At 37.6% G+C, this 23,744-nt stretch overlaps 1 non-coding gene across 1 annotated transcript; it reads right to left on the bottom strand.

The window, feature by feature from the left end:
- Positions 1–22,518: 22,518 nt before the first annotated feature.
- On the bottom strand, positions 22,519–22,625 carry LOC141624945 (small nucleolar RNA R71). Its single transcript, XR_012534748.1, has one exon. It is a non-coding gene; the product is annotated as a small nucleolar RNA R71 (small nucleolar RNA).
- Between the last annotated feature and the right edge of the window lie 1,119 nt (positions 22,626–23,744).

A 23,744-nucleotide genomic window follows, 5' to 3' on the forward strand; every position in this document is an offset into this window, starting at 1 on the left:
TTGATGTAGGATTCTCAACTGCAAATAGCTATGTCTTAGGGTGTCACAAAATGGGTTGAGGTGATATATAATCTAAACTAATCAACAAAATGAAAGTAAAGTAATGAGAAAAAAGCAAGGCAATTAAAAGGAGTTGTAAACAATTGATTAAAGACACTAGGGTGTCATGGGTTCATAGGGGATTCATGGGAGTTGATCATACAAACATATTCTCAATTAGATGCAAGCACTTATTATTGTGATGGGATCGCGTTAGTGTATATCTTACAATCCCTAAGAAGGTTTGGGTCCCGGAGCCGAATCGATTAGATTGTACAACACCTACAAGTAGACTTAATCCTTCTTATTCAACTTTATGCATGGTCTAATGAGGCTCGAGTTGGTTTATGTCTTACAAGCCTCATTGAAGAGATAAGAGATGGGTAAAAAATACAAGGATTCATAGGCTTGCATTTCATCAAACATAACATGTGCATAAGTTGAAATCGCAACAAGCAAGCAAATTAATTATGAAAACATATTAGATTAAGCATAGATCAATCCCCATGTTTGTTTCCCCTAATTCCTCATTAACCCTAGCTAAGGTACTACTTACTCATGATCAAGTTTATCATGCTAATAAGGTTGTCAATCATACCAACAAAGCAAAACATGATGATACCAACAAAGCAAAACATGGTGAATATATGAAAGTGATTAAAAATAATTAAATAAGATTAAGAGAGAATTATACCTATGAAGATGATTCCAAATAATAAAGCAAAGAATAATAGAAGTACTTGATGATTGATGGAAGGTTGTCAATCCTCCAAATAAACCCAAATAATCTTCTAATTACCCAAAATAAAGGAAGAACGATAGAGAAATTAAGGAGAGATTAAGATGTGATTAATATTGATAAATGTATTACAACTAAATTAAGACTAATTTGAGAGTATTAAGATGAGATTAAGAGATGATTACAACTTGATTAAGAGATCATAAGAGTTGATGCTAATCTAGGTAGTACAAGGGGTATTTATATAAAAGATTAGGTACAAGGATTAGGGTTACTAAGGGCTTAAATGACTATTAAGACCCTAAGAAAAGTTGAGGAAATGCTACTCCCTAGGGAAATGAGTGGATCCTCCTTGCTAGTCCTGCCACGATCCGCTCTGTTGGGGCTGGTGTCCTCTACAGTTAGTGCAATAACATTTAAATCTCTAAGAGGATCAAAGGGTATACTTTGTATTATTATCAGTTGGTCCACGTTTATCAATAACGGTTGGCTTGCTAGATAAGTTTGACGTTATTGTCATACTGATGGCGGTGATCAACTGGTCCCTAAAAGTCACACCTATAGGATACGTTTGAGAGATGTGACGGTATGAAAATACAGTCATGTTGATGCCTAAGTTGACTAAGCAGTTAGTCGGAGTTATTGACTAATAATTAGTCAAACGCGATGTTAAGATAATTATTTAATACGGATTAAATAATAATGGCTAAGACGAATTAAGCGGTTAATTCGTAAATTGAATATAAACGATTATATTTAATTGATGTATATTGAATTAATTATACAATATTGTCTTTGTCGGACATGTATTAATATATCGACTGAGTCATGTTACTAGTTGATATTTTAATAACCGATAACCGATGACGATTTATAATAAAATCCCGTCATATACATTTAGCGAAAATCGAGTCGGACCATGAGTTAAAAAATAAGGAGAAAGTGAAAGCCCACTCTCTCCCATTTGAAACCCACGGCCGAAACAACAGAAGGGGAGCTTCTCTCCTTTTGTGACCTAATCATCTCATTTGCAAAGAAATTAGGGTTTCGGGGCAATTTTCTCTGAAATTCTAGATCTCACATCGTAAAAACCTCACAACAACTCTCTCAATATTGCAAGTCAATTAGAGAGTATTTCTAGCACAAGGGGCATAGTCTCAGACGGTCTTGGGTGCAACGATTAGGAGGAAATCTACTTTGATTTCTGTTCTTAGGCCGAATTTCAAAGGACCCGAGGTTGATTCTTGTTCTTTATCGTTTCTCTATTGTTTTTCGTTTATGACCATAAATCGCATGTTAAATTTACGTTATAGTCCTAAAATTTAAGGGTTTTATACGGATATTACCCCACAAGTGGTATCAGAGCGAGGCCACGTAAATTTTTCTTTGTGATTTTCATTAAACGAATTGAATCGATAATTTTTTTTTGCATAAAAAAAAAACCGTGCGCCTGTTTTTGTCTCGGCAGATTTTTTTTTAGTTTGCACGGCCTGTTTTTTTTGTGCTTTGGAAACCGTGCCTTTTGGCTTACGTCTGATCAGACGGTTGATGATTTGTTTTGTTTTCGATTTGTTCTTTGCATATTGTTTTTGTAATCGATATTCACTGCAATATGTTAAAGTTTTATCAATTGTAGGTTTGTTTTCATACGGATTATGTTCAAATTGCAATTGGTTTTGTCAAATCGTTTTTTTGTTTGGTTGATGTTGCTCACGGTTTTGGCAGCTTAATTTTTTTTTTCGTGTATTGCTCTCGGCAATGAGCTAATTTATAAAAAAAAAAAAAAAAAAAAATCGGTCCAGCCGTGACATAAAGAGAGAAAAATGAATTTTTTCGTGTTTTTATTTTTTTTCTCTCGGCCATAATGTGCATAATACGGATTTTGTGCAGTCGCTTGATAGTGAAACGGTTCACTCACGTACCATTCAGTTATTTTAAAGCGATTTAAAGTAACGGATTATCATGGATTAAAATTAAGTTGAGTAAAGCGGTTTTGTCACATAATTTTAATTATTAAAGGTGGTTTGGATAAATTTAACATAATTACGGAATTATGTCACGAATAATTTTTTTTAGTTGATGCATTTTTATTTATCGTTATTTTGAATGCCTTGAATGTTTTAATTACGTATTTAATTTTTACAAACGGTTGTAACTTAGTGTGGCCTTAGTAGAACGTGTTACCGTAATGATGGAACATGGTCTTGGTTGTATTTTGAGATCTCGCATCTCCATTTTGATTTTTCCTTGTAATTACAGTTTTAATTTAGAATGTAAATAAGTTTATTTTTGTAAATTTTTGTAAATTTTAATTGTAATTTTGAGAAGACCAAAGATGGAGATCGGATGCTCACTCCCGCTGCATGGACAAAGATGGAACATCAAGACAAGCTTCTCGGGTCCAACGGTGGATTCCAAAGTTGTATTATGTTCTTTTTACTAGGATAGGCCACACTAGGAATTTTTATTTACGTTTTGCATTCTTTTATTTATTTTATCGTAACGATAGATTGCATCATATTCCGCCTAAAACCAAACCACCTAATAATTGCATGAAAACTGACTCATATAGAGGTCACGCGTTAGTTTTCTTTGATATACAGATATCACACGTTTTTATAAGCCATCACCTAAATTAATTCATTCACGGAATGCTAGTTTTTTCGTTCACTTAAAATGAATTAAAACTAAGTTGATGGGATCTTCCTCGTATAACCAAAAATTGAGAATAGTCTTTATAGGTCAAACTCCAATGAATCCCTTCTTCGTCGGTAGGCATAATATGACCCCTTCTACGTCGGGTAAGTTGGAACTGATTGACCTATTTTATCTCAACACTATGGTCACTAAATGCGATCCTGTGATTATGGTGGACTATAGATAGGATTTACGGAAATCTATCGACCAAGAGTTCTAACGATAGAACTAGCTAAACAGTTGGCTTATCAATTTACGGAAATTGAGTCTTGGGATCACTTGTATTATTCTTGAGGGAGATCAATTATGCAAGTGCAATGAGTCTACACGATTAAAATGAATTTTAAATAGACTTAAATCACCTCGATGAGTTGCTTATTTCGTTTTGTTTTTCCTTTCTTTTCAGTGTAGATCACGATCACTTAAACTGCTAATAACAAAATGGATGGCCGTCTTTGACGACCCAATGCCAAGTGCCACATTGGACCGTGAGTCCCGGCTTCGGATCTTCATGAATCGGATGAATCGGTCTACTCGGCGAAGAATGATGGATCAAACTTCGCGGATCGGGAGGCGGCATTACGGAATCTGCGCTGGCCGACGGGAAGCTCAAATATCGCGAGCCCATCCCGTCAAACCCAGGCCCCACGGTTGGAGCTAACGAGATCGCCAAGTATAACGATTTTGTCATGGAAGCGGGTGCGATTAAAAACGTACTCATCTTTGCAATGGAATCCAATTTGCAGAAACGCTTCATAGCCCAAGGTGCAAACAAGATTTTCACCACGCTCACTAAGGAATTCTCGAAAGCACCGAGAATCGTGACCTATGAGCATACCACTCGCTTCTTTGATGCGAGACTCCAGAAGGGCCAACCGGTTAGCCCACACATTCTCAGCATGATTGAGAATGTCGAGAGACTGGAGGCGCTTGATTGTAAAATCAGCGAGAACATCGTGATTGACCGCATGCTTCATTCACTCCACGATGGTTTTGCGCTCTTTAGAGCGAATTACTATATGAATGATTTGAAGAAAAGTCCTCATGAACTACACTCCCTACTCGTACAGGCCAGAGAAAAATATGAAGTTTAGTGGGAGCTTGAAACAGGATGTTCTCGTTGTGTCAAACAAGGGCAAGGGTAAGGGCAAAGCTCGGCGAGACCTAGCGGTAGGCAAACCGAAGTTTAAGAAGTCGGGATCAGGTAAGAGTGGGCCTGGTGAGTCGAGCACCTCATCAGGCGCGACAAAGAGCAAGACCGAAAACATGGAATGCCATCACTGCCACAAGACTGGGCATTGGAGGCGTACATGTCTTGTTTACCATGAGGACATAAAAGCGGTCGCGTTAAACTTTGTTGGTATGTCTTCTTCCTCTTCTACTTTTATTCATATGATTGAGATTAACCACGCAAGTTACGGAACTTGGGTACTAGATCCTGGTTGTGGTTCTCATCTGTGTAATCATGTGCGGGGGCTCCGAAACATCGAACCCCTCGTAAAGGGTGAGGTGGACCTGCGTGTCGGGAATGGAGCACGAGTGGCTGCCGTCTCGAGGGGAACATACGTGATCCAGCTTCCTAGCGGATTTGAGTTATTTTTATATAACTGCTATTATGTACCCAGTCTTTCTAAAAACATTATTTCAGTTTCTGCACTTGACAAACTTGGTTTTTCATTTGTAATAGAGAATAATACTTGCATTTTCTCATTACACGATATGATTTATGGCAAGGCAGTCTCCATGAACGGAATTTATGTTTTAGATCAGACCACCGAAATATTACACATAATGAATAAGAAGTTAAAGGTTGGTGACAAAGATCAAACGTATCTATGGCACTGCCGTATGGGACACATTAATGAGAAACGCGTAAAACAGCTCATAAAGAATGGAGCTATCTCGGCCTTTGATTTTCAATCATTTGGCACGTGTGAATCATGTCTCATTGGTAAGATGACTCGAATTTCCTTCAAAGGTGTTGGAATGCGCGCTGCTGACCTATTAGGACTCATACATACGGATGTGTGTGGGCCTATGTCAATCACCGCACGAGAAGGCTATAGGTATTTCATCACTTTCACGGATGATTTAAGTAGATATGGCTATGTCTACTTAATGAAGCACAAAAGTGAATCCTTTGAGAAATTCAAGGAATACCAGAATCGGGTACAGAACCTACTGGGTAGAAAGATTAAAACACTGCGCTCAGACCGTGGTGGCGAGTATCTTTCTCACGAGTTTGATCAACACCTCAAAGACTGTGGGATTGCCTTGCAGTTAACTCCACCTGGAACACCTCAGTTGAATGGTGTGTCCGAACGGAGAAATCGAACACTACTTGATATGGTTCGATCCATGATCGTGTTGCCTGACTCATTGTGGGGTTATGCTCTTCTGTCAGCTGCTCTAATACTTAACCGAAGTCCGTCTAAAGCTGTTGACAAGACTCCATATGAACTATGGAAGGGAACGGTCCCTAACTTGTCCTTTATACGGGTTTGGGGCTGCGAGGCTTATGTCAAGTGGAGACACGAGGATAAGCTCGGCCCGCGATCGGTCAAGACATACTTTATAGGTTATCCTAAAGGAACGCTTGGTCATTACTTTTATTCGCCAACCGAACAACGTGTATTTGTTGCGGCAAGTGCGACATTCTTAGAGAAGGAAATTCTCGAGAATGCAAAGAGTAATAGAACCTTCGAACTGTCGGAGATTCTAGAACCAAATACCGAGCAACCATTGGAGGAACCAATTCCTTCAATCCCGGCTGCGGTTAATATTCCTGAGGAACCTAGGAGGTCGGGAAGAGTCTCTATTCCTCCGGACAGATACATTGGTATGGTCGAGGAACATGACATAGATGACATTCTACTCTTAACGAGTAGTGAACCCGCAACCTATAAAGGTGCCATGACTAGTTCTGACTCAAAGCTCTGGCTTGAGGCCATGCAATCCGAGATGGACTCCATGTATGAGAACAACGTATGGGATCTTGTTGAATTACCTGCTAAGGTTCGTCCCCTTCAATGCAAATGGCTTTACAAGATAAAGCATTCTGTGGAAGGTCAACAAGATATCTATAAAGCACGACTAGTTGCTAAAGGTTTCACCCAAGTGCCAGGTTTGCACTACGATGAAATATTTGCACCCGTAGTCATCTTTGCGTTCCATTCGGATTATCTTAGCGATTGCCGCTTTTCATGACTATGAAATTTGGCAGATGGATGTGAAAACCGCCTTCTTAAACGGTTTTTTGGAGGAAGAGTTGTACATGGTACAACCCAAAGGTTTCATCGATCCTGAACATCCTAAGAAAGTATGCAAGCTTAAGCGTTCCATTTATGGACTTAAGCAAGCTTCTAGAAGTTGGAATCATCGTTTCGACCAAGTGATAAAAGAAAATGGATTTACTCGATCGGTCGAGGAACCATGTCTATATATCAAGTCGAGTGGGAGCAAGATTGTCTTCCTAATATTGTATGTCGATGACATAATCCTGATTGGGAATGACATACCTCTCTTAACTTCGGTAAAAGTATGGTTGAAGAACCATTTCGGATGAAAGATGCGGGTGAGGCACAAAGAATTTTGGGCATCCGTATCTATCGAGATAGATCACGTGGGATGTTATCTCTCGATCGGGAGTCTTATATAGACAAGATACTAGAGAGATTCAGCATGACTAACTCCAAAAGGGGGTTTCTTCCTATGGCTCCAGGGGTGCATTTGAGCAAGTCTCAGGCACCAGAGACACCGGAAGAGAAAGAGCGCATGACACGGATTCCTTATGCCTCGGCTATAGGATCAATCATGTATGCCATGATATGCACACGTCCGGACGTGGCATATGCATTGAGTATGACAAGTCGATTCCAACAGCATCCAGGTGAATCACATTGGATGGCTGTCAAGAACATTCTTAAGTACCTACGGAGGACCAAAGATTGGGCATTGACTTATGGAGGCGAACAAAAGCTATGTGCAACCGATTTACGCAGATGCTAGCTTCCAAACGGATCGAGATGACTCAAAATCTCGGTCTGGATTCGTTTTTACTCTTAATGGCGCTGCGATCGGTGGAAGAGTTCCAAACAAAGTGTTACAAAGAGATTCTACGACGAGTCCGAGTACTATGCCGCGTACGAAGGCGCAAAGGAAGCGATATGGATGCGTCAATTCTTACAAGGACTATCGTGCCTAGTTCGAATGACACGATCACCATCTATTGCGACAATAGAGGTGCCATCTTCCAAGCTAAGGAGCCTAAGTCTAGCAACAAGTCTAGACATGTACAATGGAAAGCTCATCTAATCCGAGATTACGTGGAGCAAAAGGAGGTAGTGATAGAAAAGATTGCTACAGATGATAACATAGCAGATCCTCTCACTAAACCATTACGACAAGATAAGCATGAAGGGCATGTTAATTCCATGGGAACTAAACGTGTTCCTGAGTTGTAGTACTCTTTTATGGATTAGATTCATTCTCTTTTGTACTCTATATGACATCATCGTTTTGATATTTATATATTTTGTTTTTCATGTGGATTTGTACGACAATTTTGAACACCACAAAGTGAACTGAACAAACATTATATTTTTGGTCCTTAATTGCCACGTGAGTGATAACTCGGCAATTATTTTGTGACGTTGGTTGATGGTGGGTTCAACGAGCCATAAGTCAAAAGGTTGGTCGACCAATCACGAGGCGAGTTATAAGGATATCTCGTAGGACACAATTGTGACATCGACATGGAGTCCTAAATGTTTTATAACATTCGGTGCCAGGTCGTGGATGGGACCTCCATGGTGATCCTAAGAGTCGATTCTTTTGACTATCGACTGTCTCTTGAGACTAAGGCAGATTTTAGGTGACTTTGGTTTCTTTCTCACGGTCATCCGTAACAGGGGGCCAAGTAGATTTTTTCTGGGTCATTTCATGCTGTGCTTAGATCGGCAGGAGTAGAGTTGAAGGAAATATTCAGCCTTTATCAGGTACTCGATATTTCTCAGGGCCACTCGAGGAGCTGTAACTGAAATGCATGGCCATGCTCGAATACGAATTCGTTTTATCAGTTGAGTTACTCTCTAGTCGGGGAAACCACTCTTGATACAGATCGATTGTAAAATACGACCTTTGCGGATCCGGATCTACAAATTTTACATTGAGTGGGAGAAATTTAAATGAATATGAGAATCGGTTATTGCACATACACTTGTACGGACAAGTGGGAGTTTGTTGGAGCCGTGTCCTCCAATTAGTGCGGATAACGTTATTGCACATACACTTGTACGGACAAGTGGGAGCTTGTTGTGGCTGGTGTCCTCTACAGTTAGTGCAATAACATTTAAATCTCTAAAAGGATCAAAGGGTATACTTTTGTATTATTATCAGTTGGTCCACGTTTATCAATAACGGTTGGCTTGCTAGATAAGTTTGACGTTATTGTCATACTGATGGCGGTGATCAACTGGTCCCTAAAAGTCACACCTATAGGATACGTTTGAGAGATGTGACGGTATGAAAATACAGTCATGTTGATGCCTAATATGACTAAGCAGTTAGTCGGAGTTATTGACTAATAATTAGTCAAACGCGATGTTGAGATAATTATTTAATACGGATTAAATAATAATGGCTAAGACGAATTAAGCGGTTAATTCGTAAATTGAATATAAACGATTATATTTAATTGATGTATATTGAATTAATTATACAATATTGTCTTTGTCGGACATGTATTAATATATCGACTGAGTCATGTTACTAGTTGATATTTTAATAACCAATAACCGATAACCGATGACGATTTATAATAAAATCCCGTCATATACATTTACCGAAAATCGAGTCGGACCATGAGTTAAAAAATAAGGAGAAAGTGAAAGCCCACTCTCTCCCATTTGAAACCCACGGCCGAAACAACAAAAGGGGAGCTTCTCTCCTTTTGTGACCTAATCATCTCATTTGCAAAGAAATTAGGGTTTCGGGGCAATTTTCTCTGAAATTCTAGATCTCACATCGTAAAAACCTCACAACAACTCTCTCAATATTGCAAGTCAATTAAAGAGTATTTCTAGCACAAGGGGCATAGTCTCAGACGGTCTTGGGTGCAACGATTAGGAGGAAATCTACTTTGATTTCTGTTCTTAGGCCGAATTTCAAAGGACCCGAGGTTGATTCTTGTTCTTTATCGTTTCTCTATTGTTTTTCGTTTATGACCATAAATCGCATGTTAAATTTAAGTTATAGTCCTAAAATTTAAGGGTTTTATACGGATATTACCCCACACGCTCGTCCCGTGGTATGGCACGGGCTATTCTGCCTTGTGATCCGCTTGGATCCTGTGGGAGACGCTCGGGTTTTGGCACTTTAAGCCGCTCGTCTTGGGAACAAGCCGCTCGGATCCTGGTGTTCTGATATGCTCGGATCATGCTTGATCCGCTCGGTTTCCTGGACAGAGTGCTTCTCTTCTTTAGCTCCCCAACAATCCACAAGGATCGTGTTGGGGATGCAGGGATCTTTTCATCATTGCCCATTTCACTTTATTATCTACTTAGGCCTCTAGTGTTGGTCTTCTCTTTGATGCTTGGTCATTAGATACAATCCATTTAGCTCCATTTCGCCTCATAAATGCAAGGTTAGCAATCATTTCCTACCAAGGAGACAAAACCTCAAAAAATATGGAAAATGGGAAACTAAAGATAGTAAATGGCCCAAATATGTGTTATAAAGCATATGAACGAGGTTAATTCGGGGACTAAATGTGCTCAAATATGAGTCACATCAGTAGGTCCTAGAATGTTTTGATGTTCTGATATCTCAATAGGTTGGCACAAACCGGTCGGAGCTTGTTGACAAATTTCTCCACCAGAGTTGATTCACTCGGCTGACTGACCAATTGAGTGCTTACCCTCCTCCAACGGGTTAGGAATTCTGTAAACCCTTCCTTATTATTCTGAGTTAGGACCTCAAGAGTACGGGTGTTATGTTGGATTTCAACGTTGTCGGTATACTGTTTGGCAAATTCGACGGCAACTTCATCCCAAGTAGTGAGGTTCTTGGTGTCGAGGGAATAGTATCACTGGCGGGGGATCGGTTACAGGGATGATGGAAAGATCCAGGTGAAGAGTTCTTGTTTGACCCCCTTGATGGACATGTAGTCCTTAAAGGCTCGAATGTGATTGAGTGGGTCCTCCACTCCCTTGAACTTGGGTACATCAGTCAAGGTAAAGTTGTCGGGTAGTTGATCCCCAACGGGTTCGAATATTTGATTGTTCTCAAGGTGGATATTGTTACCACGGGCTAGGAGTTATTCTTCCAAGAGCTTGAGCCTCTTCTCGGTTTCAGTCAAAGGCGGAGTGTTGTGTTCTCCGGTTTCCTTGTTTTCCAGGGTGTCGATACGGGTCTCGACACGGTTCAAGGTGACCTTAAGAGCGGTGAGTAGGTTGGCTAGCTGAGCAGTCGTGAGATCTCTGTTGTCATCGTTGTTGTTGGATGATGCTGAAGACGGGGCCATGGCTCTGAGGTAGAAAAATGGCTAACATTACATCCCAATCCCACACGGTTTAAAGACTAACGCAGTCAACACGAGAGACGGAAGAAACAAAATGGGCTCAACAAGATGAGGGCAACCGTGTGTGGTGCCTTAGTGCTGACTCGATTTATAATGTGACGGTGTTGACCGGATTTTGACTCGCGTTCAACGTAGTGGCGTGACGCCATCGAACGAGTCTCAAGGTGAAACGACTCATAAGTAATGACCCATAAGTAAGCTTGCTTCGACTCGATAGACACGAGGCGGAATTGGAATGGTGGACTGAAGTTTTCGAAAATAGAGATTTTCAAAAAGATTCGTTTGTCGCTTTATGGACGGCTTCCGAAGAGTAGGGATCTTCAAAAGTCGGTCAGTTGAAAAGTTGTCTTAAGTTTGTTTTCAAAAGATGGTTTGAGTTTGAGTAAGGCGGCTCTGAAAATAATGTGTTGTTTCCAAAGACGGTTTTTTAAATTCAAAATTGTATGTTTCGAAAATCGAGTTTTGGAAGGTTTGAAAAGGTCTCGGGGATGGTGTATGGTCCTCGGTATTTGAAAAAGTCTCGAAAAAGAGGGGTGTGTGCCTTTTCGGGTTTTGAAAGAGCCATGTGTCGGCGCGAGATGGGTTAAAATCCGTGTCTTGACGCGACGATTATAACGGCGTAAAAAGGTGTTTTCGAGATGGTTGTGAAAAACCAAATTTTGAAAATCGTAATTACGACGGCCTAGAAAGGCGTGCTTTTGAAATGGTTATAGAAAACCGGGTTTGAAAATCGTCATTAGGACGGCCTAAAGAGGCGTGCTTTTTGAAACGGTTATAGAAAACTGGGTTTGAAAATCGTCATTACGACGGCCTAAAAAGGCGTGTTGTTTGAAAATGCGACGGTCGACGAAAGACCGAGGTTTGAAATGACCATTATAACGGCGCAAAAAGGGGTTTTAAATGACACGGAAGGACTTATGATCACATAACACATAAGCACTCGCAGTTTAATTATATTATGCATAATGCTGACATGGTTTTTGGCTTAAAAGGTTGGGTTACACAACAAGCGATCAAACCCCGATTTTCGAGAGGGATACCAATCCAAACAAAATGTGTAAGGAGGGTTCCCTAGCCTCGTGCTCAAAGAAATTAAAGCTCTTTAACGAAACATAAATATGTAACGTCAACGGTATGCTTGACTCAATCGGGATTCGAAACGCAGGTGATGTGACCATCATTTGAGCATATTTAGTCCCCGAATTAGCCTCGTTCCTATGCTTTTTAGTGAATATTTGGGTCATTTACTATCTTTAGTCCTTTGTTTTGCATATTCCTTGAGGTTTTGTTTCCTTGGTAGGAGAGGAGTGCAAACCTTGCATTTTCATGGCAAAATAGAGCTAAATTGATCGAATCTAATGACCAAGCATCAAAGAGAAGGCAAGTCTTGGGTGCACATTGTTAGGAGATCTTCTCTTTGAAGATTTGTTAGGAGGATCATACTTTTGTTATAAGCTCAAGAACAATCAAGGTAGGAGATCTTGATTGTGCTCATATTACCATAAAAATCTATGTAAGGAAATTGTTTTTCCTTAACTTTCATTTTTATGCTTTTATATTTGCATGCATGTTACATAGATCACCAAAATGATAAATTATGAGATAATTTAATTTTTATTAGAGAGTATAATATGGATCTATGATCATTCAAGTGGATCAGAGCTTAGGCTTGTAATTTGCATGTTGATTTTAAGCATATTAATAAATTATGAGATAGTTTATAAAAACTCAAAAAATGTGCTAGAAGAGGTTTTAGCACGAAATTGTTTGGGACATGCATACCTACTGTTCTCAAAATATTTGTGGTAAAGTTTGGTGATTTATGAAGTTATTTTGCTATTTTTAATGATTTTTGGTAGAAAACCGAGTCAAAATACCGTATTTTAGTTAAAAATTGACTAAAAATAGTTAAAAGTTGATTCGGTCCATGGAATTTTTATAGTATTTCATGCATGTTTTCTACTGATTGTATGCAAAAGGTTGAAGGTTGGTTTGATTTTTTGCATGTTTATTGATTTTATGAGATAAAAGTCGATAAAAGTGAAATAAATTAATCATAATTTCGAAACAATTGATTCTACCCTTGATAAATTTATGTACATTCGATAATATTATTTAAATATTAAAAGTGAATTTTAAAATATGTTTTCACCTTGTTTTGATGTTTATTGGTTTTAGTGGTTAAAAACCGATAAATATCGATCTTTTTCTTCATAAATTTTATCCGGATTTTTGGGGCAATTTTTCTGATATTTTGGTGTTCTTGGGAGTGTTCCAGAATATTCAAAATTTTTGTTTCAATTTTTTTTGGGTAATTTTTCAATTATTTTGGATTTTTATTTAAAAATTATGATTTTACCGATTAACTTAGCAAAATATCACCAAATCAAACTAATTATACATCATAAAATTAGTGAGGACTAATTTTGAGGTCCAAAACAGTTTGGACAATTAGTTTGGACTTAAATGAGATTTAAGAGTTGATTATTGATTTTTACATGTTAAAAATCGATTAAATCCACAAACACCGAGATGGATACCAACGATTGATGGATAGGGCGATTTTGGCATCATTTTACAGCATTTTAAGCATATTTATTTAAGTTGAATGAATGATTGTCATTTATTTAAATTATTTATCTTGTTGTACCTAGTATGGCCTAGTTTATTTTAATCGTTATTACCCGAAATGAATGGGAATATCGATTTGTTTGTAATTAAATACAATCTCGTATCGTCGGTTTGTAATTAATTAATAGTTTTATTTATTTTTATTAATTAATGTATAATAGGAATAGCTATGTAATTCATTTGTAATAGTTATTTTCACCGGCATTTCCAAAAGACGGATTACATCGAGACGGAGTCTATTTTTGGAAGGTGTTCCAAATCCCACAAGAAGGAGCCACTTTTGGAATGAAGAGGCAAGAGACCAAGGAGTTGGTTTCCGATATGTAATAGTCTAGTTTTTATTAACTAGGTGGTCATACTAGGATTTATTCATATACTTACTTGTTTGCTTGTTTTTATTTTCGCGCATGTCAAAATCGCCATTCACATGCATTTTATCTTCGCGATTGTCAATTCACGTCATTTACATTCACCGATTTAGTTCACTTATGAGGAATTTATGACTAAATTGACAAGATCTCTCACATAACTAAAATTGAGATTAGCCTTACCAATTAGTAACACCTATGAATCTTTTGTTCATTAGAGCCACGCTCGCCCAAGCGAGGTGTTCTCTTTTTACCTTGAGTAAGTAGGGTGGTAAGCGGTTATCACACGTCAAAATTGGTTGGACTCAACGGGATATAAGACGGTCTTGTGTTCCGGGGCTAGTAGATGGATTTAAGGAAATTCTTCGACCAAGAGTTCTAGAGGTAGAATTAGTCAACGTGACTTACCGAATTTACACAATTATGGGATGTTTCGCCCAAGCGATGCTCATTTTTGTTTAATATTTGGATCTTGGAATCATTTATATAATTTAGTGGGAGATCATTATATAAATGTTAAAACTTGTTAAAGATGTTTCACAAGTAAAATTAAAACATTGAATGTTAATTTTTCCTATTTTTCGTTCATTCTCATAAATGTATGACATCGCACACTACATCCTCCTTTCTCTATTTATTGTTATACTTGTTTCATTCTTTCATAGAAAGCGGTTTCTTTGAAGGAATTAATGATTGGTAACATGATTTTTAATTCACCTACATAAGCTTACAACGATTTTTGCGGTTATTATACAACTTAATTAACGACCATACATATTAAAAAAGGGTTTCATGTTGCAAACTCATATTACGAGTTTAAAAGGAAGTCACATTTTATCAAGAGAGTCTTGATTTCGAAAGTGACACCTCCGTCATGATGATGACATATTAGTTTTAATTACTCAAGTGTAATACAAAAGTTTGCGAAAAGAGTTTTCAAAAACACTTATAATACTCCAATATGATACCGTCAAATGGCTCACTTCGAGAAAGGCCAAATCGATTGTTTATGCGCTAAAGAGTTTAGGCATATGATAACAATTGAACAGTTAGGTAGTCCAATTTCGCAAGAAATTGAGATTTTGCCACATGTTGCACTCACTTTATAGTAATTCACTCTTACTAAGTGTATAAAATATCACGAATGACATGAAGAGAGGTCTTCATGAGATTCATTTTTGCTTGATTGAAGCAAAGAGGAATGTGAAAGTGAGTGGGAGATAAGAAGAATCAACCCTAGATGTATGCGATAGAACAAAAGGTGAAAGAGACATCTACTCAATGGATAGGCTAGTTCCACTATCTTGGTATGAGATACCAAGTATGGGTCATTTCTTTGTAAAGAAGTTTACATGAATTGACAAAACGTAAGACGTCTAGCATAGGACATTTTTGTATCGAAATGGTGCTAGAGTAGCAATGATTTCGATAAGGACAAATGTACCTAAATTTGGTTTTAAAAGAATGTAATAATCTATGTTTATACATAGAAGGCATCACTCATGTGATTTAAAACAAAATGTTGTACCTACTCCTATGATAACTTGGTGGTTGGTTTAGACCACTTAAGTTAGAGGAATTTTACATTCTTCACGAAAACTAAATATTATACTATCTTGTAGATTTTAAAGTCTCTTATCTGGTGAACCCAATTCATCAAATCTCAAGTAATTTCGTTTCAAACGAGTAAATGAAAAGCACATTGAACAACCATTTGATTGTGAGTCTTATGGTATGTGTGCATGTATTATGTTTTTCTTTTGCAGAAAAGAAACACAATAGTGAGGTGATTTACCATATACATACGGATGCTTAAGGTCGATAGTTGGTTATATATATATACTTCGTTACTTTTACCGTAATGTTAAGTAGATATGAAACCTCATATCTATTTAATAAGACATAAAAGTGATTTTTGAAACGTGGAATATTTTCAAAATGAAGTAGTAAACCAAAAGCACGTCAAGATCAAGATGTTGATCGGAAGTTTCAAAGTAATGACTTTGAAGATCAAATGGGTAATATCAAGTAATGAGCTTGATAATCACTAAGAAGATTGTGAACCACTTCACATAATACCTTCTCCTTGGGACACCATAGAGTATGGTGTAGTCAAGTATATAAACCGAACTTTATGAGATAAAGGTTGAGGTTTTTCACAATTTTTGTAATCTATTTTCTCACTAAAAGTTTAAAACCCGTCTATAATAGCCTAAATGACTCCATATGAGATATGGATAGGGAGAGTCCCTAACTTGTCTTTTTATACATTTGGGACCATAAATGTTTATGTTCAGAACCAATTTATGTATTTGTGAGGGTTATACAAAATTGAACCACTTGGTTTTTACTCCTCCAAAACGAGAACAAAGAGTTTGTGGCTCGTAATGCTGTCTTTACAGAAAGATTTTCATTTTCTGGAAGACAGAGTGGGAGAAATTTTGAACTTACGGAAGTCCAAGACCCACAAACTGAGTACAATGCAAGAAGATGTTCTTTATTGAGGCTCAGTGGTGAGTACAATGCAAGAAGACGTTCTTTATTGTGGCTCAGTGGTTATAAGGAGATAATTTTTCGATAATATTGCGTTACTTTTTAAAAGTGACGAATCTTAAACCCTCATCAAAGGCTTTTTTATAGTATGAACTCTATGTGATGGCGTGTCGCCATGCAATTCGAATTGATCTCCTTGCAGACGATGCGATAAGGAAGGAAACACGAGATGTTTTTGAGACTTGATTTAAGGTGAAAACTTTGGTTGGTTACCTTGATCTTGTCGTAAAGGTTACATAAGATATTTAAAATTTGGGCTTGTTATAGAGAGTTTGTGACAACCCAAATGCCTTTATCAATTCGTATGGTCTTAGCAATATAGCCTCTCATGAGGATGAGTTTAGGCAAAAGGATAACGAAACTTTCTCCTTGAATGTATCTTATGGAGGGAGAAGTTTTGTTGATGTTGTCAATGCTAAGAAGCCTAGCATGCTTGAAAGATCCCTTTTGTGATCTATATACGTCAAAGAGTTGGAACTTTGGGTTCAATCATGTAGTCTATCAAAACGGTATTACTCGAGTGTCGAGATAACATGATGATACATGGAGTTTAGTGGGAGTTAAAGTGAGTTTCTTAGTCTAAAATATGTGCTTGACATATTAGTGACTATAAATGTAGCTAAGGTGATACTTCTTAGTCTAAAATATGTGTTTGACATATTATTGACTAGAAATGTAACTAAGGTGATATTTCTTAGTCTAAAATATGTGTTTGACATATTAGTGACTAGAAATATTCTCGGGTGAATACTTGAGAGTAGCATGGCGCATATTAAATATCCGGATCTAATGAGATAGATCTCTATGAATATTAGCATTATAGTCAAGAGACTTATGTGATAAGATTCTTGACTCGTTCAAGTTGTTGAACAATTAATATGATCTCTTGTGCTTCCGCTGCCGGATCTATTAAATATGCTAAAAGCTTCTCTCGTCGGGACTTATCATGTTGAGAATATGAGAAGTCATTACCAATCATTTCCTAGTGAGTGTCACTAGATGATTATCAAGAGCATCCTCGAGTACTTGCGAAGCACTGAGGATTTACTCTTGTAGTTTGGAGGAATTTATGAATTTTGTGTAAAAGGATTACACGGAAACATTTCTATGCTTATAAGATGTTATGGGTCTCGTTAGGAATGGTTAGCATGTAAGAGTGCTATGTGCATAAAGAATAATATGTATAAGAAGTTATACATGTATAAAGCAAACATGTATGAGGAGTCATACATAAAAGATGTCATATGAAGGATGTGTATATATAAGTGTTATACGTACAAATCATGAACGAAAGCTAAGTACATTACAACATCCGATGTTGTAAGAGAGATAGTTGATAACCGGAATTTAATGGGACTAGAGTAGTTCTGTAGCCGAATATCGTATCCCAAGAGACTGTGAAAACAGTGGGAGTGTTTGACTGGCTTTAGAACCAGAGTCTAAAAACTTGTTTAGACGTGTACTTAGAAATTCTCTATGTGATGAAAATATTGCATAGAACAAAAGAAAATAGCAATGGAAATTAGAGTGATGCAACTGTTACTTATCCTCTAACCAAAGCCGTAGACATGATGGTTATGTCATCTCAATGTGAATTGAGGTGTATACCTTAATTGCTAAATATCGTTATGTAAATATTGGATAGAGTATTGATATTTACATAAGTGACGATCGCATTCATTGTTAGAGTTTCTTTAAGAACTCAATTATTCAGTTTGACTGAAAACATTGAATACCTTGTTTATCTGAATAAGTTGTGGAGACAATGTGGAACACTATTCAAGTGAACAAGATGAACATTGTATTTTGTCCCTAGTCACTTAATGAGGTGACGTCTCGGAGTGACTAGATTGTAAGTCGATTGATGGTTGTTCAACACCATGAGGTCATACGTGATGACTAGTCGATTACATAGGCAGAGTGTGTGACACTTTGCTGGACAGTGACCATTTAGAGAGTCCCTAAGTTCTATTATAGACGCCTGGTCGTGGCGGGGATCTTTAAGATGTTCTAATGAGTCGATTCTTTTGACTGGAGACTATTATCTGAGCAAAGTGCAGTTTCCGAGTGACTTTGGATTTTGTCCTAGGTCGTGCCGTGAAAGGAGGCCAAAAGGGCATTTACTAGGTCATAGTGATCTGTATTGTGCAATAGGATAGATAGAGCATACAGGAATTGTCCACCCACGTTGGGTAACTATATCTCAAGGCCACTCGAGGAGTTAATGACTACAAATGCGTGGCCACGCTCGGAAGTAATCTGTGAGAGATTTTTCCGGTCAGGTAGTCACACTCCCGATCGAGAAAACCACTCGCGATATGTTCATTTGCAAGTACGACCTGAAAGACACCTTGCATTGAGTGGGAGATTAAAATGGACAAGAGAATTGGTGGCGCACACCTTGTGTCGGACAAGCGGGAGATTGTTGGAGTTAGTGTCCTCCACAATAGTGCGTTTACATAATAAATCTCATTAAAGGAATATCATCAGATATTTAATTATTTGATCCTCGTCAGTTGATTAACGTAAATCGATAACGGTTGGCTGACTAGAGTTTGACGTTATTGTCGTGAGACGGCGGTGATCAACTGACCCCTTTCGGTCACACCTAAAGGAACGAACTCTAATTGACAACTAATTAATTGTATGAGATACAATTTATTTACTCCCTTGATTTGTATACTAAAAGGTTAGTCCATTATTTTAGAGAGATTTCGAGGTTCGAACTCGAAGTACGACAGTTATTATTTAATTATGCGATAATTGAATAATAAATTATGGGAGACGGGTTTTAGTTAATTAATTGTTAATTCACTAAAATTGTACTAATTGATTAATGTGATTAATATTAGTACGTAAGTAATATGTGTAGCGGTACACGTATATTTACGGAGTGATTTGGACGAATTTAATTGGAAGCATTTAAACATGAAACGATGTTTAAATAAAATTTACACGTATTTGTGCGACAAATATAAGAACCAAAATGGACCCATAAATGGGACATTGGACCGTGTAAATGAAGTTAGTGGATGATCATAATCATTTCACTTTTACTTGTTTTTCTTCCATAAGTGTCATATGATCATTGTGCATGTCATAATGTTTTTAGACAAAAATTGAAACAAATCCACTCCTACACACTACCACTCCCACCTGGTTTTCCTCTTCTCTATTAAGACCATTTTTTGTTCATTTTTGCATGTAAGCTCATTCATGTGTTTTGCATGTGAACAAAAACTACTTATCTCTCTAAAATAATTATCGATCCTTTACTAAGTTGTTAGTAAACTAAAATAAATAATTACTAAGAGTGTTAGTAATATTTACATATTATCAAGGGAATTATTCTAACTAGTTACTAATAAATACTTGTTAGATTAATTGGGTTGAGTTCTTGGGTGCACATTGTTAGGAGATCTTCTCTTTGAAGATTTGTTAGGAGGATCATCCTTTTGTTATAAGCTCAAGAACAATCAAGGTAGGAAATCTTGATTGTGCCCATATTACCATAAAAATCTATGTAAGGAAATTGTTTTTCCTTAACTTTCATTTTTATGCTTTTAAATTTGCATGCATGTTACATAGATCACCAAAATGATAAATTATGAGATAATTTAATCTTTATTAGAGAGTCTAATATGGATCTATGATCATTCAGCAAGACTAGAAGGCCTTTGTACATATTATAGTAGATGGGCAATGATGAAGAAATCCTTGCATCCCCGACTAAATCCCAGAGGATTATTGGAAGAAGAGAGGAAGAAAAGAAGAAAGGAAGGCTGGAACCTAATCCGCTCGTCCAAGACTGCAAAGATCCGAGCGTCTTTGCCATAGGGACGCCCGTCCAACCACGCCCCAATCCGCCCGTCCAAGAATCAATCTGCCCGTCCAGCCACCCCAGAATCCGCTCGTCCCGACCCTTGGACGCCCGGATTCTCTTACAGGCCCATACGTCCTCTTCTCCCCTCCATTAAAGATGCGCATATTTTTGGAAGACCGGCAGAAAGGAGACTCGTATCTTTTCTGAGAGGAGCGATTCCTCAAGGACTTAATCGTCATTTAAGCCCTTAGTAAACCCTAATTTGTGTACCTAATCCCCACTATAAATACCCCATTAGTCTAGTTAGATTAATCATGTTCTTCTTATCAATCCTTAGTGTAGTTTATATCAATCTAATCTCTTCTTAATCTTGTAATCAACTTCTAATCAAATATTAATACAAATCTCATTTCCTTAATTTCTCTTTTGTTCATCTTTTATTTTGGGTAATTGAAGATTATTTGGGTTATTATTGGGAGATTGACAACCTTCCAATCATTCATCAAGTACTTCTATTATTCTTAGCTTTATTTGGGAATCATTAGTAGGTATAATTCTCTTAATCCCTTTTTAATTATTGTTAATCATCTTCATTTATTCATCATGTTTTGCTTTGTTAATATGATTGACAACCTTGTTAACATGCTAAACTTGATAATGAGTGAGTAGTTTCCTTAACTAGGGTTAATGGGTAATTAGAGGAAACCAACATGGGGGATGATTCATGCTTAATTTAATATGTTTTCATAATTTATTTGCTTGCTTGTTGTGATAATCTCAACTTATGCACATGTTATGTTTGATGAAATGCGAGCCTATGAATCCTTGCATTTTTTACCCATCACTTACCTTTTCAATGAGACTTGTAAGACATAAACCAACTCGAGTCTCATTAGACCATGCATATAGTTGAGTAGGGAGGATTAAGTCGACTTGTAGGTGTTGTACAATCTAATCGATTCGGCTCTGGGACCCAAACCTTCCTAGGATTGTAAGATATAAACCAACTCGATCCATCACAACAATAATTGCTTGCTTATAATTTGAGAATATGTTTGTATGATCAATTCCCATGAATCCCCTATGACCCCATGACACCCTAGTGCTTTTAATCAATTGTTTACATCTCATTTTAATCATCTTGCTTGTTTACTTTTATTGCTATTTAGTTTAGTGATCTTCTTATCTCAACCCAAATCATGACACCCCTAGACACCGCTACTTGCAATCGAAAATCCTACATCAATACCCGTCCCTTGGGATCCGACCTTTACTTGCCTCTTTACTAATAGTAGAGTTGTTTGTGAAGTTATAAATATTGTTTTGGTCTAGGTGCTCCTAACGACAAGTATCCGAAAATTAAGCTCCAAGTGAGTCCGACCAAAAATGGCGCCGTTGCCGAGGACGGTGTTAACTTGATTTGATTTTCTTAGATTGTTATTAGTTGTGTCTTTCTTTGCCTTGGGGAAGTAAAACTCCTCAAGGTTTGTCCTAATTGTTTTCGAGTTGTTTGATATTTTGCATGTCTAGAAGATCACAAGGTAACTTGTTACCCATTGATCACGAAATTGAATGGACTTTGACAACCAATAGAAGACTTGCTAGAGGTACTTTGAGAGGTATTTGTGAGGTTGTATATATTCAACCAAATACTATTGTGTTCATCAACCCTTTTGCAAGAGAAGGTAAGGAGAACCCAACACAAAATCAACCCACAATGCCTGAATTTTCATCACATTCCGTACCAACCGAGGAGAACCTACCCAATGGTACTCCCACACCACAACACTTAACCGGAAATTTCATTGCTAAATCCGCATTTATCCAATTAGTCGAAAGAAGCCAATTTGGGGTAATGCCTAGTGAAGACCCTCACTCTCACTTAGAAACTTTTTGTGACTATTGTGATGCGATTTCACAAACTGGTGTGACTCAAGACCAAATTCGATGGGTCTTATTTCCTTTTTCTCTAATCGGCACCGCAAAACAATGGCTGAAAAGCCTTGATAAGGCTACTCTTGGAATTGACTCTTGGAAGAAGTTAGCTCTAGCTTTCTACAAAAAATTCTACCCTCCGGAAAAGACTAACATGCTAAGAGCTCAAATTACTGGTTTTAAGCAAAGGGATGAAGAATCTTTGTATGAAGCTTGGGAGCGGTTCAAAGGAATTTGTCGCTCATGTCCTCATCATGGACTTAGCGAGTGGTTCTTGGTACAACAATTTTGGAATGGTCTTTATGAAGACTCAATAAACATTCTCAACATGGGATCAAATGGTATGTTCACCGAAGTTGACGATAATCAAACTTGGAACAAGATTGAGGAAATGGCGGTCCATAATTCACAATATAGTAGACCTCGCAAGGCTACTAGAGGAGAAAAGCATGAAGTGGACTCTATTACTCAATTGGGTGCTCAACTTAGTGCTCATATAGATACCATCAACCTAAAGTTTGAGAAGGCTATGGCTAAACTTGAAGAAGCCTCAAAATCACCAAAGCATCATGTTAATGCCATGGTAGCATCTTCATCAATCCCAAGTGGGATATGTGAGAATTGTGGAACTTTGGGACATGACCAAAGTGAATGTAGGGGAACAAGTGAATGCTTTTCAAGCATACAAGAGTGGTACCCCTTATTACAATGAAAACACCAAATTCCACCCAAATCTCTCATACAAAAGCCAAAATGTTTAAAACCCTCAACAAACATACACCTCACCTCCCATAAGAAACCAAAATGAAAGACCCTTTTTCAACCAAAACCAAGGTTACCAAAATCAAACTCCATACAATCAACAAAATGACCAAGGTTTTGATGTTCAAAAAGCGGTCCTCCAAATGCAAAAGAATCAACAAGAATTTTTCACTCAAATGCAAAACGATAGCCAAGCAAAGGACATCACCATCAACAACATCATAGCCTACACAAAAATGTTGGAAACCCAATTGACCCAACTAGCATCTTCAAACTCTCAAAGACAAAAGGGGCAATTACCACCTCAAGGTAATCCCCCAAGACATGAAACGGTTAGTGTCATTCACTTGAGGAGTGGTACGAGATATGAAGGACCAAAGAAGCAAGTTGAGGATGAAGTTGTGGAAGCTAGTGACAAAGAAGATGTTGTGCAAAACTCTACGGAAGATGAACCAACAAAAGAAGAAGTTTCAAAGAAAAGTCAAGAAAAGACCAAGGAGAAGGAGCCCATTGTGATTAGACTTCCATTCCCAAGTATTCAAGCTAAGCCTAAGTTTGATGACCAACTTGGAAAATTCATGGAAATGGTGATGAATTTGGAAGTCTCGATTCCTTTTA

This window comes from Silene latifolia, chromosome X, assembly GCF_048544455.1.
Source record: "Silene latifolia isolate original U9 population chromosome X, ASM4854445v1, whole genome shotgun sequence".
NCBI classification, from domain to species: Eukaryota; Viridiplantae; Streptophyta; class Magnoliopsida; order Caryophyllales; family Caryophyllaceae; genus Silene; species Silene latifolia.